This window comes from Grampus griseus (assembly GCF_964374135.1).
Source record: "Grampus griseus genome assembly, chromosome: 5".
NCBI classification, from domain to species: Eukaryota; Metazoa; Chordata; class Mammalia; order Artiodactyla; family Delphinidae; genus Grampus; species Grampus griseus.
The window spans coordinates 77,256,376-77,275,580 of record NC_138998.1 but is presented as its reverse complement, the minus strand read 5'-3'; the positions used below and the strand labels follow the sequence as shown (position 1 = coordinate 77,275,580).

Sequence of the window (19,205 nt, the reverse complement as noted above, 5' to 3'; positions counted from 1 at the left end):
GTTTTCTTTATCATATGTTAAATTCAACCAAAAATCATGGTCTGCTTCTGAGATATCAATTCTATTTCATTCATTGGTATCTAGTCCTACCCTAGTAGCATACGGATTTATTTAATCATTACACATTTAGAACATGTTTTATTAAGTGGTAGACCTAGTTTTTTCTTACTACACTTTTTAAAAGTGTATATATTTCTTGCTAAACTTAAGAATCTTAATCTACCTCCTCCAGTACACGTAAAATGCATTGAGATTTTGATTTTAAAAATATATTAAATCCATAAGTTAATCTGAGAAATAAGTAGTACCTTAATATTTTTCCTATCCATGCAGGTATGTGGATCTCTTTCTGCATTTGTTCAAATCTTTTATCTTGGTCTTTTTATCCCATATATTTCTTGTTATAATGAATCCTGATTCCGATATTATGCATTGTTAGTTTTTGCTACTATGAATAAGCATATTTATCCTGAATCCAGATCCTTTAATGAAATTGATGAGTAGATTTAAAAATTTTATTTCTTTCTTTCTTTTTGAAAAATAAAAATTGTATATAAGATATACAACATGATGTTTTGATATATGTGTGCATTGTGAAATGATTACTACAAACAAACTGATACATCACTTCCCATAGTTGCCATTTTGTGTGTGAGTGTGATGAGAATCCTTGAGATTTACTCCCTTAGCAAATTTCAGAGATACATATATTATCATTAATTATAGTCACCATGTTGTATATTAGGTCTCCAGACCTTATTCGTCTTATAATTGAAAGTTTGTACCATTAAATATCTCCCCTTTTTCCCCATCCCACCAGCCTCCTGTAACCACTGTTCTACTCTCTGTTTCTATGGGTTTGACTTCTTTTAGATTCCACATATATGTAAGATCATGTAATATTTGTCTTCTGTGTTCGGCTTATTTCACTTAGTATAATGTCCTCCAGGTTCATCCATGTTGTCACATATGGCAGAATTTCCTTCCTCTTAAAGGCCAAATAATATTCCATCGTGTGTGTGCACATGTGTGTGTGTGTACACAGTATTTTCTTTATCCATTCATCCATCAACAGACACTTAGGTTGTTTCTGTATCTCGTGAATAATGCTGCAGTGAATATGGGAATGCATATAACTCTTTGAGATAATGTTTTTATTTTCTTTGGATATATACCCAGAAGTAGGATTGCTGAGTCATATCATAGTTCTATTTTTAATTTCTTGAGGAAGTTCCATACTGTTTCCTATAGTGGCTGCACCAATTTATAATTCCACCATTTGTATGTCTTCTTTGGAAAAAAATGTCTGTTCAGGTCCTTAGCCCATTTTTTTTTTTTTTTTTTTTTTTTTTGCGGTACATGGACCTCTCACTGTTGTGGCCTCTCCCGTTGCAGAGCACAGGCTCCGGACGCGCAGGCTCAGCAGCCATGGTTCACGGGGCCTAGCTGCTCCACGGCATGTGGGATCTTCCCGGACCGGGGCACGAACCCGTGTCCCCTGCATCGGCGGGCGTACTCTCAACCACTGCACCACCAGGGAAGCCCCCTTAGCCCATTTTTTTTAGCTGGGTTATTAGTTTAGTTTTGTTTTTTTGCTCTTGAGTTATATGAATTCCTTATATATTCTGGATATTAACCCCTTATCAGATAGATGGTTTGCAAATATTTTCTCCCATTTCGTAGATTGCCGGTCAATGGCTTTCTTTGCAGTGCAGAGGCTTTTTAGTTTGATGTAGTCCCACTTGTTTATTTTTGGTTTTGTTGCTTGTGCTTTTGGTGTCAATTCCAAACAATTGTTGCCAAGACTAATGTCAAGGAGCTTTTCCTGTATCTTTTCTTTTAGGAGTTTTATGGTTTCAGGTCTTATGTTTAAGCCTTTAATCCATTTTGAGTTGATTTTTGTATATGGTATGAGATAAAGGTCTAGTTTCATACTTTTGCATGTGACTATCCAGTTTTCCCAATACCGTTTATTGAAGAGACTATTCTTTCCTTATTGAACATTCTTGGCACCTATGTTGAAAATTGATTATATATGCATGGGTTTATTTTTGGACTCTCTATTCTGTTCCATTGGTCTATGTGTCTGTTTTTATGCCTGTACCATACTGTTTTGATTACTACAGACTTGTAATATAGTTTGAAATCAGGAATTGTGATACCTCCCACTTTGTTCTTCTCTCTCAAGATTGCTTTGGCTATTTGGAGTCTTTTGTGATTCCATATAAATTTTAGGATTTTTAAAATTTTTGTGAAAATGCAATTGGAATTTTGATGGGAAATTGACTTGAATCTGTAGATCATTTTGTGAAGAATGGACATTTTAACAATATTAATTATTCCAATCCATGAACACAGGATATCTCTCCATTTATTTGTGTCTTCTTTGATTTCTTTCACCAGTGTTTTAAGAGAATTATGAGCCAATATCCATGATGAACATAGATGCAAAAATTCTCAACATAATAGAATCAAACAGAATTCAACAGTACGTTAAAAGGATTATATACCATGGTCAAGTCAGATGATAAATCCCTAGTAAGCAAGGATGCTCAACATACACAAAGCAATAAATGTGATACACCACATTAACAAATTGAAGGATGTAAATGATATGATCATTTCAATAGATGCAGAAAAAGCATTTGACAACATTTAATATACTCTCATGATAAAAACTCTCAACAAATTAGGTATAGAAGAGTGTACCTCAGTCTAATAAAAGCCATATATGACAAGCCACAGCTAACATTGTACTCAATGGTGAAAAGCTAAAATCTTTTCCTCTAAGATTAGAATGAGACAAGGGTACCCACTCTCACCTCTTCTCTTCAACATAATACTGGAAGTCCTAGCCAGACTAATTAGGAAAGAAAAAGAAAGAAAAGGCATTCAAGTTGGAAAGGAGGAAGTAAAATTGTCTCTGTTTGTAGGTGACATGATCTTATTATATATAGAAAACCCTGAAGACTCTCCTAAAAATCCTGTTCAAACTAATAAATTCAGTGAAGTTGCAGCATAAAAAAAAACAACATATAAAAACCAGTTGCATTTCTATATGCTAACAATGAACTATCTGAAAAAGACATTAAGAAAACAATCCTGTTTAGAATAGCAAGAAAAAGAATAAAATACTTAGGGATGAATTTGATCAAGGAAGTGAAAGATCTGTACACCAAAGGTGTTTGTTCTTAAGGTTTCTTTTTCTTCATCTTTCTACTGCTACTACCCAAGGATCAGGGATTATAAATCTTTAAGTATTACCTTTGGGATTAATGTTTTTCAACATGAAAACATCTTTCATAGCTTCTATTTCAGTAGATGAGGTTGGTATTCAGCTTCCAGTCTTCTCTTTCTTAACTTTTTCCCTACTATTATCTTGACATCCCTCCCACACTTTAGGAGTATAAACACTGCTATCATTATGATAGTCCCATTGTGAAAAGGTGTTTAGTCAATGTGTTGTTTTATAAAATGTGTCTCCCAGGTGTTGTCTTTACTAGGTATTTGTCTTTTGAGTTTTTGTTGCTGTGGTATTAAAAAATGTGTTGACCTTCTGAGAGTTATATTTTGGGCAGCGGACTAAATTAATGGAAATTATGGGGGTATATGGAGCCAAAAAATATTTACACTGCTTCTGAAATTCTGCTTTGGTGGGTAGAACTCTTAGAGTCAGCATAAATAGCTCACATTTTGCCCTCTCAAGCATCCACCTGTTTCTCAGTTTTTACCTAATGGACTGACTGTGCTGGCTATAGTTGAGGCCTATTACCAGCAGCAACTTGAGGTGGAGGCCTGACAGAGCGCAGGGTCACTGGCCTATATTTTTTCCCTTTGGTGATCTCTGCCAGCCTTTTTCTTTCCCCTTTGAGTGTGGACCTTGTTCTCCTATTCCTTCTTTTTTTTTTAAACCATTAAAAAAAAAATTTAAGTATAATTAATGTACAATGTTTTGTTAGTTTCAGGTGTACAGAAAAGTGATTCAATTATACATATACATATATATCTATTTTTTCACATTCTTTTCCATTAGAGATTATTACAAGATATTGAATAGAGTTCCCTGTGCTATACAGTAGATCCTTGTTGTTTATTGCATATACAGTAGTGTGTATATATTAATCCCAAACTCCTAATTTGTCTCTCCCCCTCTGCCCCTGCTATCCCTTTTTGTTCTCCCATTCTTAATTATAAATTTCTGAGTTCTTGTATCCATTTTTACTGTACCCTGAACCACCATACTTTTGCTATCACCATGCTCTTGTTTTTTTCTGCCCTATTTTTTTGTAAAATGAACTGTTTTTACACATTCCAAGAAAATTAATAAGCTAACACTTTAGATTTTTATAAGTACCTTGAGGTATAAAGCCATAAGAACTTAAAGGTTGGCATGGATCAGTTTCTTCTTAACATGAAATAGCTTATTCCAGAATGGCTCTGAGTAGTGGGAGGAAAAAAAAACATTTTTAGCATTTTGGGGACTTCCCTGGTGATGCAGTGGTTAAGAATCCACCTGCCAATGCAAGGGACACGGGTTTGAGCTCTGGTCCGGGAAGATCCCACATGCTGTGGAGCAACTAAGCCCGTGCGCCACAACTACTGAGCCTGCGCTCTAGAGCTCGTGAGCCACAACTGCTGAGCCCGTGTGCCACAACTACTGAAACCCGGACGCCTAGAGCCTGTGCTCCACAACAAGAGAAGCATCACGCACCACAACAAAGAGTAGCCCCCGCTCGCTGCAACTAGAGAAAGCCCACGCGCAGCAACAAAGATGAAGACTAAATAAATGAATAAAAAGGGGGAAAAAAAACATTTTGCTGGTTTGTAATGCCCCTTTTTCCATACCCTATGACTCAAAGATCAGGGATGACCACAGCTCCTCCTTTTTTTGATACAATCTTAATATTTTCTTGATTGAAGCATGAAGCATCCTTCACTTGATTTTATTTACACAACTTAGTGAAGTTAGGAGCAGAAGTGTTTGGTTATTGTCTTTGTGGTTTCCCTTGATATTGATTCTACCCCAAGTTGAAACTCTGATATTTCTTATGATCCTTTTGAAAGGCATTTCTTGTTCTGATTTTAAATTCTTATCATGCAAATCAGAAGGTTACATTCTTTCATCCTGAGATAAGATCAGAGTACCAAAAAGCTACATGGCTCTCATTTCCAAAGCTATCAATCGAACTGTTTATCCATTAGCTTGGTGACTTTGGATAGGTTGATTAACTTTACTAAGCCTCAATTTCTTCCTCTGTAATGACACCACCTACCTCATGGGGCTACAGAAATAAATGCAAATTGTAAAGTGTTCTTCACTATACCCTGTACATAGTAAACAAATGGTGGTGACAGCGACCCTGGGGGCAAGGACTGTATACATATAGTCTTCATTGTCTATTTCTAATGTAGCAAGAGGAAAATTTTCATTTTCACATTCTTTGCAATTGACAGTAAATAGGCTGAGGAAAGAAAGACATCAGCTCTGCATTACTTCTTTGGTAGAGAGCAAAATGCTATTTCTGCAAGTAGATTGTAAATTTAGATCTTATTTTATTTGTAATGGAGGCTCAAAATGTCTATCCTTCCTATTATTGGAAATTTAAGAAGGTGCCATCTGAGGAAGAGAGGTGGCCCTCAAATACTTAAAGACTATTTATACTAATAGAAATAACAATAGTATCAGCTATCTCAGTGGACTGTTTGAAATCCAAGTATGTAGCTCACAAGGGAATCAAACTAAATAAACAGCAAATCATTTTTAATAGTCTAACACAGTAACTAAGTAGATAATTAGTCCTTTTGAATCAGGGAATATGCCACTAAATATAAGCCCATTGTTTGTTTCTTTTAAGGAATACATTCTTTGTGAGAAATATCTATTGGTCTATCATGTGTCTTTAAGTCTGCCATTGTTTCTAGTACAAGTATTTGTATTAGGAGTATAGTATGGAATTGGAAAACACCTTGAAATAATTTAGTTCATTCCCTTTATTTTATAGATGAAGAAACTGAGAGCTTAAGTAATGTGTACAGGTTAGATAGTCAGTGACAGAGTTAGGACCTGGACTAGCTCTTCTAACTCCTAGTGCAATATTCTTCCACATCATCCTACCTGTAATTTTGCTTCACAAGATTTTTATTTTCTTTTCTTTTAAAAGTGATTTTTATTTTACCCCTAGTCCAGATTATTTTTCTATGACTACTGATTTCCATTTTTCTTATTTATCAATGGGAAAAGATCTTTAAGTTCCCAGAAATTTGTTTGATAGCTATATAGACATATAAAATAGTTTCAAAAAAGATGTATATATTTCCTTTAAGCATGATACAGAATTAAGTTGAAATGTTAAATAAGTTGGGAATAGACACTAGTGTAGCCAGAAAGAAAATAAGGGTATCAAATAAGTAGGGTTTAAGCGGAAATACTAGGATAGTAAGAAAGATGGAATAGAAGTGATGACAGGAAAGGTACTGTGAGTGAATATAGAGAATGCCAAATCTGGGTTCTTGAAAGAGGTCTGGAAGTCTATGATGATGAGGCTGTGTTCATTTGAGGCTGGTGATGTTAATTGTGGTGCTCAGTTGAATTTAAAGGGAAGGAAGAATGATGTAGTCAAGGTGTATGATAGATTGAAGCAAGGATTGAAGACATAAGGCTGTTAATAGGGCTCAGAGTAGAAAGAAAATATATAAGCCAGATGGTAAAATCACCTAGAAGATAAAAATGAGTCCTGTGGATGGAAGAAACAAAACATAAACGGTGGAAGTACTTTGGAGAGAACAATCTGGCCACATTGAAGACATTCTATCCTTCAGTTGTGTCCTTTATTAAATAGTAAAGATGATAGATTTGGATACCTTTGGGTATACCCATGGTTACTTGTTATTAGTGTGCTCGTATTCATATTACTTATGTCAATACATATTTGTATATATATCTCTATACGTTTCTGTAGTGAGAATTAGGCCTGTTCATGTTACTTGGTGTGTTTTTTTGAAGGTATATTTTAGCATACCTACGTGATATTATGAGAGACCGTGATAATATGAGAGATAATGAGATAGTATTAGAGAAGATAAATTCATTTAATTTGAACGTGATTCCCTCATGTTTTGAAAGGACACCTTTCTATTAAGTTTAAATACTATAAACATATATTTACATAGTATGCTCAATTTATAAAGCACATTTACATGCATTACCTCATTTATGAGTCAGATTTTTTTGGTAAGATTAACAGTGTGAACTATAGAGTCCAAGTTACTCACTATATGTGTTAAACTGTTGTAATAAAAATCAGTAGTTTTTTGAATGCCTGTAAGGCTGTTAAGCTTGAAACAACAGAATCTCTAACCTCAAGTAGTTTGCAATATAATATGGTAGGAAGAAACACAATTAGGTAGTAAAGAATAACCTACTTTTACATTAGATTTAATGATACATTAGTATCTATAACATATTCCCAATTAAATATATATAAAATATATTATCCAAGTGTGGGTTCTTTTTCTGTTCTAACACCTTAGCGTTATGTAATTGCATGTGGTTATAATAATTCACGAAGGTGCTCAGAGGGAAAAGGGTGAGAATGATAACTATTGAACATTTAAAGTAAAATCTCAAGTGTGCTTTCATTACTATGGAAAGTTGAGACAATAGCTCCAGATACAGAGATATTCTAGATAAAGATTTTATTTCAATACTTATAAAATATTTGGTTGTAATTATTCATCTTTCTTAAAAATATAAGAGAATAGTTTTTGAAGGAACTACTGCTTACATGGACAAATCATATTGATGAACTTTAAAAAGCCTAACTATTTAATCATAGCACTAAGCTTAGTGAAGGGGACACATTAAAGGCATGGTCCCTGCTCACAAAGGAGTTAGAACTTATTTGGGGAGATCAAAGGGCAATAATCATTCTTCAATAAGTGCTACACTGTGGTGTTGGTTTAGAATTTTAGTAAATATTTCATGTAGGAGTGAGAACTTGACTTGGAATTTGAGAGATAAGTAGGTAAATACTTTATTTTTGAAAAACACTAATAATTAGGACCTCATTTGTTTATTACTATGTATAAATAAAATTTCCAGTTTTTCCTATGTGTAAATATATTTTCCTACAAAAAACTAGGTTTTTGTAGATACTTTGGAAAGAGATGCTTTTAGCAGCTTAAATCACACAACAATAATGAAAAAGTTTCTGAAGTATATAAACAAATAATTGCTTCTTGAATACTAAATCCTGATGGGATTTTGTTGTCCTAGCTACAACAGAAACTACATCAACTCTGCATTTCTAATAGAATTTTAACAGTTGTGTTGTAACTTCTGTAGTATTAAATAAACATTGATACATATGAATATAATTCTATTATTAATCACTAAGTTCTAGTCTAGTGAAAAATATTTTGTCTCCCTAACCATTTTATATATTAGAAAATATATTATTCAATGCTACTGAATAAAACATTTATTTTTAGACTTTTAAAAAATTTGACAGACTTCAAATTACCAACCAAAAATAAAAATGGGTATTTCCCCCCCAATTTTATTGGTAATTGGTTACTTTTAGTGGAGGGAAAAGTTGCTGATTTTTGTCTGCTTATCATGTATCTAGACGACTTACCAGATTCTTTTTCTTCCAAAAAATTTTAGTAATTTGTTTTTTACTTTCCTATATTTATATATTATTTCAATTTCTTGTCTTACTAAATTAGCTTGAATCTCTAAAACAAAGCTGAACAATAATGGGAATAATGAACATGTATTTCTTCTTCCTGACTTTACTGGGAATACTATACCTTTCTGCCGTTTAGTATTTTATTTGTTGTTATTTTTGTTATTGTTAATATTTATCATATATAAGTAGTTTTCCTCTAATCCTATTTTACATAAGATGTTTACTTGGATTGACTGCTGAAGTTTATCAAATGTCTTTCCAGAACGTACTGATATAATCATGAGGTTTTATCTTTTTATTTGTTGATTTAATGAATGTCAGTATATATCCTCATATTGAGCTGTCTTTGTGTTAATTTAAATGAGATTAGGCAACCAAACTCTATCTAAACCCAACAGAGACATACTTTAAAATTTTATTTTTTCTTCCATCCTTATGAAAGAAAAAGTACTAACGATCTTCTTATGGCTTTTTCAAGAAAACTCACATGTATTTATATTTTTCTGAAAATGCTATGTCAATTTAAATATTATTGTCAGGGGAACACATTAATAAATAAAACAACCAATCAGAATTAGAGACTGCTTAAAAACTAAAGATTGCATTCACAAGAGGTAGCATCAATTTGTAGGGTATAGGCTCCTTTTTAGAAATGGCATTTGCAAAGACATTTATATGATGAAGAATATTATTTGCTTTTCTGTGTCTGTATCTTGTCAAGGTTTATTTTGTAAGCCGAAGTGCCCCCAGTTTCAAGGCTAAGGCCTGAAAAACTTAAAATTTAAATTAAGGAAAAGAAAAGGATGAAATATGTTAGTAACAAATGAAATATGAGGTATATATACTTACTTAAATTTTTGGGATAAACAATAATTTGGTCTTGGTTTATCATTGTTAGTATACATTACTGGATTGGATTTACTAGTATCTTATTTAGTATTTTGTACCTATATTCATAAGTATTTACTTTATAATGCTTAAAACAATCTGAAATTATGTATACTGTACTATGTGATGTGTTTCCTGTGAAATCACTAGGACAGACATTTTCATCACTTGTGGCCTTTGCAGCAGCCCATCCCTCTTTCTGTTCCTGGACCCAGGCAACAGCTGATTTGCTTTTAAGTCATTAGGGATTGTTTGAATTTTATGTAAATAGTCTGTCCCTTTCTCTCTCTTTCCCTCTCTGTCTCTTTCTCCTTCCTCTCTCTGAATCTATATACCTGTTGTGTTTAACATATTGAAAGATAATGTGGGCAATTGGGGAAAAGTTTGGGGTTGAATTAGTGACAAAAGCACATAAAAACTTAGCAAATGCAACTTAAAAAAATGTAACCTCAGGGAATAAAACATTTGTGAGGCAAAATAAGAGAGCAGTATTAATAGAGTGTTAACACTAACTGCTATGATTTATTGAGAAGATAGGGATATGGCAAGTGTGCTTGTATGTGTAATGAGGAGGTGGGAGAAAAGAGAGAGAATTTTTTGAAGTCAGTGAATAGCAATATAAAAATGTTATTTTCAGGGCTTCCCTGGTGGCGCAGTGGTTGAGAGTCCGCCTGCTGATGCAGGGGACATGGGTTCGTGCCCTGGTCCGGGAAGATCCCACATGCTGCGCAGCGGCTGGGCCCCGTGAGCCATGGCCGCTGAGCCTGCGCGTCTGGAGCCTGTGCTCCGCAACGGGAGAGGCCACAATAGTGAGAGGCCCGCCTACCGAAATGTTATTTTCAGACTCATTAGGTAAATGCCAAAACAAATAGCAAAAAGATCCTCTAGAAAGCAGGAAATGGGCGAGGGAAGGGGACAGATTATTTCTAACTTTCGTGAGATGTCCTATAGAATTATCTGACTTTTTAAATTATGTGGCGTGATTGAGTTTGATGAAAATAAAACTAAAATGAATATAAAATTTTAAAATATTAATGATAAAATCACATTTCTGTTATATCTACTTCCAAATATCTTATCAAATGGGGGTATATTTGGGCATTATTCTAATTTAATTTTTTTTTTAAATTTTTTGGCCACGCTACACAGCATGTGGGATCTCAGTTCCCCAACAAAGGATAGAACCCGCGCCCCCTGCATTGGAAGGGTGGAGTCTTAACTACTGTACCGCCAGGGAAGTCCCTCTCCTTTAATTTTAATATCAACCGCCTTTTAGATCTTTGAGCATGGTGGTTTTCTCAATCTTTCAAGAGATTTAAAAGTCTTAATGAGAAACTGGTACCAATACATCAATTGCCAAGGGCATTTGCATGAGTAGGTATTTTGCCATACTTGTGCATATAGCACAATCTTACCTTTGTATCGCAAAGTGACAGAGTTTCATAGGAACTTGTTATTTTTGTTACCATTATGCCACTCCATGGTGTCATATGCCTATCATAGTTCTCTTAGTCTTATTCTTCATCTAAGGGAGCAGGAAATCATTCAGCAATATTTTCAGGGATCTAAGATGACATCACATCTAGAGAAGAGCTATGGACATACACACATATCCCTAAAAACCCTCAAAGTTCAAGTAATTTGGCTGTTATTGGAAACAAATATCATTGAAATTGAGGGACTTTTCCCATCAATGGGAGTTGCTCCAGTTACAGTAATAATTGGTTTTTGCTTACCAAAATATGTGTGTCCATGTGAACGTTCTTTTTTGTAGTAGAACAGCCCAGATATTTTATCTCAGATTATATGACTTTATGACTTACTGAACAAATTTTGAGACTGTGGTTAATTTCCAGTTTCTGGATCCAAGATCAGGAATGATTTACCCCACTCTACCCTTTGCCAAGATTGTAACATTTGTAGACCTAACCAGGCAAGTGAACTTATATCAGAAAAAGTACATATTATGTAATCATAAATATTGAGAGGCAAATTGTCTATCTAGAGGAAGTTTAAATAGAATTAATTTATTTCATAATTGTAATATTCTATCTTCTGTAATCTATAGGTAGTTTTATTTTCTATATATGGTAGTTTTCAATTGTTGCATTCATGTTATTAGATGAAAACTGGTATATGATATTAGGAATTCTATGCTCAGATTATAGAAATGATAGCTTTGGCATATCAGTAGTATAGAGATGATAAGTATAAGCATGAATCACCAATACAGTAGCAAGTTGGAATCCTAGTAGTATACAATCAAAAGCCATATTTGTATCTTTTTAAAAATTAATTTATTTAGGTTTGGGTGCCTTGGGTCTTTGTTGCTGTGTGTGGGCTTTTTCTAGTTGTGGTGAGCGGGGGCTACTCTTCATTGTGGTGCACAGGCTTCTTATTGAGGTGGCTTCTCTTGTTGCAGAGCACCGGCTCTAGGTGTGAGGGCTTCAGTAGTTGTGGCACGTGGGCTCAGTAGTTGTGGCTCGCAAGCTCTAGAGCACAGGTTCAGTAGTTGTGGCACATGGGCTTAGTTGCTCCCCGGCATGTGGGATCTTCCCGGACCATGGCTCGAACCCGTGTCCCCTGCATTGGCATGTGGATTCTTAACTACTGGGCCACCAGGGAAGTCCCATATTTGCTTCTTTCATTTTTCACACTAATGAGCAATACTAGGGAACATTCCCCATAAACTAACTTGTTGGTTTAAAAAATATTTACTTCTTTTTAGGAATGAATGGTTGGTATGGGTGTTAGGATGACAGTTAAGATGTTTTAACAGGCCATAATAACTGCAGCTTAAACAATGTAGAAGTTTATTTCTCTTTCATGAAATCTGTCTAATTTTAAGCAACCAAGGACTGATTCAATGGCTTTATGGTATCTAGAACCCAACAAGGTCTTTCTATCTTGGTGCTCTACTGTCCTTGACATATGGCTTTCATCTCATGTTCTAAGTTGGCTGATCCAATTCCTGCCATTGAATCCATTTTCCAGTTAGTAGAAAGGTGAGAAAAATAAGTTGTATTTGCCCTTATGTTTATGGGTTTATATCATTTCTGCTCTCACTCCTTTGTTTAGAATCTAATCTCGGCTGTGGAGGCTGGGAAATGTAGTGTGAACTGGATTGCCATGTGCTGAACTCAAAATTTTAGTACTATAGAAAAAGGGGAGAAGAAGATAGTGGGAAGCAACAGACAGTCTCTGTCATAGGTGATTTTGAGGCTGTTTTGAAATATTATGATAATATTAAGCCCAGTCAGCCAGGCCTAATATGAGTTCTTCTTTGTCTCATACTGCCCTTGTTCCATACTGGCCCTTCGGTGTTCTCATTTGTATACTGAGGAAATTAAAATGAAAACTAAACTAAAGCTAAATGTTCAGAATTCCTTCCTAGCTGTGTTGTGGTTAGATTCTGCCAATGGAAGGTGCCAGATTAAAAGACACGAAGAAAGTAAGTCATTTTATTTCTGCTAGTGCCTTTTGCAGTGTCAGCAATGAGTACAAGTTTGTGTCTTTCATTTCAGAGATAGTAACAGCTTCCTAACTCAGGGTGACATGACCAGCATTTCCACCTATTTGTAACCATCTTTTTTTGCTCCAGATATCTAGAGAGTTTGTGTAACTTTTGGTACAGTTGGCCACCTTACCTCATCCCCTGTAATGTTTTGAAGGGAGAATGCTATGGACTGAATTGTGTTCTCCCAAAATTCATATGTTGAAACCCTAACCCCCAGGGTGATAGTATTTGGATATGGGGCCTTTGGGAGTTAATTAGAATTAGATGAGGTCATAAGGATAAGGCCTCATGATGAGATTTGTGGCTTTATAAGAGGAAGAGACAGAGATGCTTATCTCCCCATCATATGAGGACACAGTGAGAAGGTGGCCATCTGCAACCCAGGAAGAGGGCTCTTACCAGCAACTGAATTGGCTAGTAACTTGATCTTGACTTCCTAGCCTTGGGAACTGTGAGAAATAAACATCTTGTTTAAGCTAACCAGTATTTTGTTATAGCAGCCTGAGCAGACAAATAGAGAGCAAAACAAAGCAAGAGAAACAAAATAATATTAGGAAAAATTAGATATTTAAGAACCTCATTTTATTTGTTGCTTATCAGCTTTGCTTATTTCACCAGCTGAACATAAACTATAGTATTTCAACAACGCTTTCTGACTCTGTCTAAAATTGAGAATTTTTCACCTTGACAAGTTGTCTTCAGTTGTCCTACATTTTTCTCTGCTTCAATTTTTTTTTTTACCACATCTATGCCATTCCAATTGATAGCCTTGATTCTTTTGAAATCAGCCAGGTATCCCAACTGATCCTAACTTCTTATTGTATACATTGTCTGATGATGCAATATCAGAATATTTGATATTCCTGAGGAGAACAGTATTTTTTCTTTCAAATTACAATAAAATTCACCCAGTTAAAGCATACATTTCACTAGTTTTTAGTATATTCACAGTTATGTAACAACTACCATAATCAGTTTTAGAACATTTCATCACGCCCAAAACAACTCTGTACTCATTAGCAGTAAATGCCCATTATCCAGAGCCCCTCTCCCCCATTCCTAGGCAACCAGTAATATATGGGTTGGCCAAAAAGTGCCTTCAGTTTTTAAGTAAAAATAAAAGATACATTTTCATTTTCAACAAGAACTTTATGGAACAACCTGTTCACCCTTTTGTTCCCCTACCTTCTGCCATTTTTCAGGCAACTTCATAATTCCATCTTCCCAAAACTTTTTATCTTTTTGAGCAAAGAACTTTTCCAGGTGCCTTTTACAGTCTTCCAGGGAATTGAAATTTCTTCTATTAAGAGAATTTTGTAAAGACCTAAATAAATGGAAATCTGAAGGTGCAATGTCTGGTGAATATGGTGGATGAATCAGAACTTCCCAGCCAAGCTGTAACAGTTTTTGCCTAGTTGTCAAAGAAACATGCAGCCTTGCATTATCCTGATGAAAGATTGTGCATTTTCTGTTGACTAATTCTAGATGCTTTTCATCAAGTGCTTCTTTCAGTTGGTCTGACTGGGAGCAGTACTTGTTGGAACTGTTTCGTTTTCCAGAAGGAGCTCATAATAGAGGACTCCCTTCCAATCCCACCATATAAACAACATCAACTTCTTTGGATGAAGACTGGCCTTTGGTGTGGTTGGTGGTGGTTCATTTCATTTGCCCCAGGATCTCTTCCATTCCACATTATTGTACAGTACCCACTTTTCATCACCCGTCATAATTTGTTTGTTTGTTTGTTTGTTTTTGCGGTATGTGGGCCTCTCACTGTTGTGGCCTCTCCCGTTGCGGAGCACAGACTCCAGACACGCAGGCTCAGCGGCCATGGCTCACGGGCCCAGCCGCTCCGCGGCATGCGGGATCTTCCCGGACCCGGGCACGAACCCATGTCCCCTGCATCGGCAGGCGGACTCTCAACTACTGCACCACCAGGGAAGCCCCATAATTTGTTTTAAAAACGGAAGTTTTCATTATGTTTAAGTAGAGAATCGCATGGGAAATATGGTCAAGAAGTTTTTTTTCACTTAACTTATGTGGAACCCAAACATCAAAGCAATTAACATAACCAAGCTGGTGCAAATGATTTTCAACACTTGATTTGGATATTTTGAGTATGTCGGCTATCTCCAGAGGGGTATAACGTTGATTGTTCTCAATTAATGTCTTGATTTGATTGCTGTCACCTTCAACTGGTCTAATGACCGTGGAGCATCGTCCAGCGAGAAATCTCCAGCATAAAACTTCGCAAACCACTTTTGACACATTTGATCAGTCACAGCACCTTCTCCGTACACTGCACAAATCTTTTTTGCGTTTCAGTTGCGTTTTTACCTTTCTTGAAATAATGCAGCGTAATATGCTGAAAATGTTGCTTTCTTTCTTCCATCTTCAATTTTAAAATGGCTACACAAAAATTCACCAATTTTGGGCTTCCCTGGTGGCGCAGTGGTTGAGAGTCTGCCTGCCGGTGCAGGGGACACGGGTTCGTGCCCTGGTCTGGGAAGATTCCACATGCCGCGGAGCGGCTGGGCCCGTGAGCCATGGCCGCTGAGCCTGTGTGTCCGGAGCCTGTGCTCTGCAACGGGAGAGGCCACAACAGTGAGAGGCCCGCATACAGCAAAAAAAAAAAAAAAAAAAAAATTCACCAATTTTGTTGGCTTTTTTTAAATGCACACTGATATGACAGCTGTCACATACAATCTAACAAAATTGTTTTGCATGGAGTTAAAGATGACTAAGAGCTATTAGAGCCATCTTACAGAAAAAACTGAATGAACCTTTTGGCCAACCCAATAATTTCTGTCTCTATAGATTTTTCTATTCTGTACATTCCACGTAAATGGAATTATACAATATATGACTGGCTTCTTTCATCTTCAAGGTACATCCCTGTTGTAGCATGTATCATACTTCAGTTGCTTTTATTGATGAATAATATTCCATTGTACAGACATACAAATTTCATCTACTCATTCATCAGTTGATGAATGTTTGAGTTGTTTCTACTTTTTGAATATTTTGAGTCATGTTGCTATGAATATTTGTATAAAAGTTTTATATGGATTTCTTTTTTATTTTCCTTGGTTATATACCCAGGAGTGGAATCCCTGGGTTATAGTGTAACTCTATTTCACATTTTGAGGAAATGCCAAACTATTTTCCAAAGAAACTACATGATTTTACATTTCTATCAGTAATGTATTAAGGCTCCAATTTCTCTACATCTTAGTCAGCCTGTATTAATATCTTTTTTTGTATCCATCCTAGTGAGTATGCCGTTATAGCTCATTGTGGATACGATTTGCAGTTTACTAATGGCTAATGATGTTGAGCATCTTACCATGTGCTTATTGGTCATTTATATATATATTTTTGGATAAGTGTCTATTAAGATCCTTTGCCCATTTTTTCAATTGAGTTATTTGTCTTTTTATTATTGAGTTGTAAGAGTTCTTTATTTATTCTGGATATAAATTCCTTATCAGATATATGCTTTGCAAATATTTTCTCCCATTCTTTGGGTTGTCTTTTTACTTTCTTGATAGTATCCTCTACAGCACAAAAGTTTTTAAGTCTCACGAGGTTCAATTTATCTATTTTTAATTTTATTGCTTGTGCCTTTTGGGTCATATGTAAGAAACCATTGCCTAATCCTAAGTCACTAAGATTTAAGCATATGTTTTCTTCTAAAATTTTTATAGTTTTGGTCCTTACATTTAGGTCTATGATCCATTTTGAGTTAGTTTGTATATATTAGTCCAACTTGATTCTTTTGCATGTTGATATCCAGTTGTTGCAGTATCATTTGTTAAAAGACTGTTCATTTCTCATTGAATTGTCTTAGCACCCTTGGCAGTAATCAACTGACTGAAAATGTGAACATTTATTTCTGGAATCTCAATGCTGTTCCATTGATCTAAATGTTTATCCTATGCCAGTGCCTCATTGTCTTGATTACTGTAGATTTGTCTAAATTTAAAAAATGTGAATGCTCCAACTTTGTTCTTCTTTTTCAAGATCATTTTGGTGTTCTGGGCCTCTTGAATACCCATATGAATCTTAGGGTCGACTTGTCAATTTCTGCAAAAAAAAACCAGCTGGGGTTTTGTTAGGGATTGCATTGATTCTGAAGATCAATCTGTGGAGTATTGTCACTTTAACAATAGTACTTTAATCCATGGGTATGAGAAGCCTTTCTTTTTATTTAGGTTGTCTTAAATTTTTTTCAAAAGTGTTTTGTAGTTTTTAGCATGTAAGTTTTGTACTTCTTTTGTTCATTTTATTACTGAATATTTTATTCCTTTGGCTGCTATTGTAAATGAAATTATTCTCTTAATTTCATTTTTGGATAGTGCATTGCTAGTATATAGAACTATAATTGATTTGTACATTAATTTTGTAATCTTGCTTAACTTCTTTATTAGTTCTAATAATTTTTCAGTGTATTTCTTAGGCTTATATACAGAAGATCATGTCATCTGCAGATAGTTTTAGTTCTTTTTTCAAAAAAATCTGATGTCTTTCTTTTTTTCTTGCCTAATCGCCCTGGATAGGATGTAGAAGTGGCAAGAGCGGACATACTTGTTTCATTCCTGATCTTAGAGGGAAAGCACTTATTCTTTCACTAATTAGTATGATGTTAGCTGTAGGTTTTTTGTACATGCCATTTATCAGATTGAGGAAGTTCTCTACAGTTCTGTTTATTCAGTGCTTTTTAACATGAGTGGGTGTTGGATTTTCTGAAATAATTTTTCTGCATCTATTGAGGTGACCATGTGATTTTTGTCCTATGTTCTATTGAGATAGGATATTACATTAATTTTTTGATGTTAAACCAACCTTGCATTCCTGGCATAAATTCTACCAAGTCACATTGTATTTCCTTTTTATATGTTGCTGGAATTGGTTTGCTAATATTTTATTGGGGATTTTTATACCTATATTAATTAAGAATTAGTGGTATTTAGTTTTCTTTTCTTGTGATGACTTTGTTTCTGGGATCAGGGTAATACTGGCCATAGAGTGAGTTGGGAAGTGTTCCCACCTGTTCTGTTTTTTTTTGAGAGAAACTATATTCGATTATTGTTATCCACATTGATCTGCATGAAGATTATGAATATCTTCCTGTTGACAATTCTGTTTATAAGTCAAAATAAGAAGGACAGTTCAGAATCAAAGGGAAACACCTCAGTTAAGGATCATGAATAGAAAATGGGTCTTCTTAGTAATAATTTTTTAACCAACTTAGTTGAGAATTCTTTGGAGGTTATAGAACAGTAGTTGGTTGGTTAAAGACATTGTGGTATATTCATACTATAATAAGCTCTGCAACTTTTAAATAGGTTGAAGCATTATACATCTAAACATATTTTTTTGTGGAAATATTTCTATGATATACTGCTAAGGGAGAAAACCAGATTACAGATCTGGTTATATATTAGTTAATATGCATATGCATATATGTTCATATATGCTTTAAAAGAAAATGAGGAGTTTATGCAATAAACTCCTTACCGTGTTTTCTCTGGGGAATGAGTTTTAGATAAACTACATGCTATAGTTAATCTTTTCATCTTCAAATGTTTACAAAAGCCATATTTTATTATAAAGATATTTCCATTAAAAATAGTTTTTGGAGCACTAAATATGTGGCTGAACAAGGTATAGAATCCCTTTTATCCTGACCTATGTGGGTCCTCTATTTTTTTGGAAAAGTTATAGCACATTTCATATTGAAATTAGCTCCTGTCTAATATTGCATATTCCTTTTTTACATGTTAGTCTTATCTCTTTTGTGATATTATGAACTCTTTATATTTTCTTTCCTTTCTTTCCCGCTGTGTTATTATGAAAGCTTTCAAACATACAGAGGAGTTGAAAGAATTATACTGGAACACTCATATATGTATTTATATGTTGTCACAATTTTATTGTACTGTTTGATGAGTTTTGACTAAAGTATACATGTTTGTAATTCAAACCTTGTCAAAATAAAGTTCCTTCATACCCCTTCCAGTCAGTTCTCCTCAAATCAACCACTGTTCTGATTTTTTTCACCATAGGTTAGTTTTACTTGTTTAGAATTTAATATAAATGTAATCATA

General features: G+C 34.8%; 1 protein-coding gene across 4 annotated transcripts in view; it reads left to right on the top strand.

Annotated features, from left to right (window-relative positions):
• The window catches only part of STXBP5L (syntaxin binding protein 5L), a gene marked incomplete at both ends in the record, with an annotated part of 357,252 nt that overhangs the window by 28,716 nt on the left and 309,331 nt on the right, over positions 1 to 19,205 (top strand). The window lies entirely within an intron of this gene.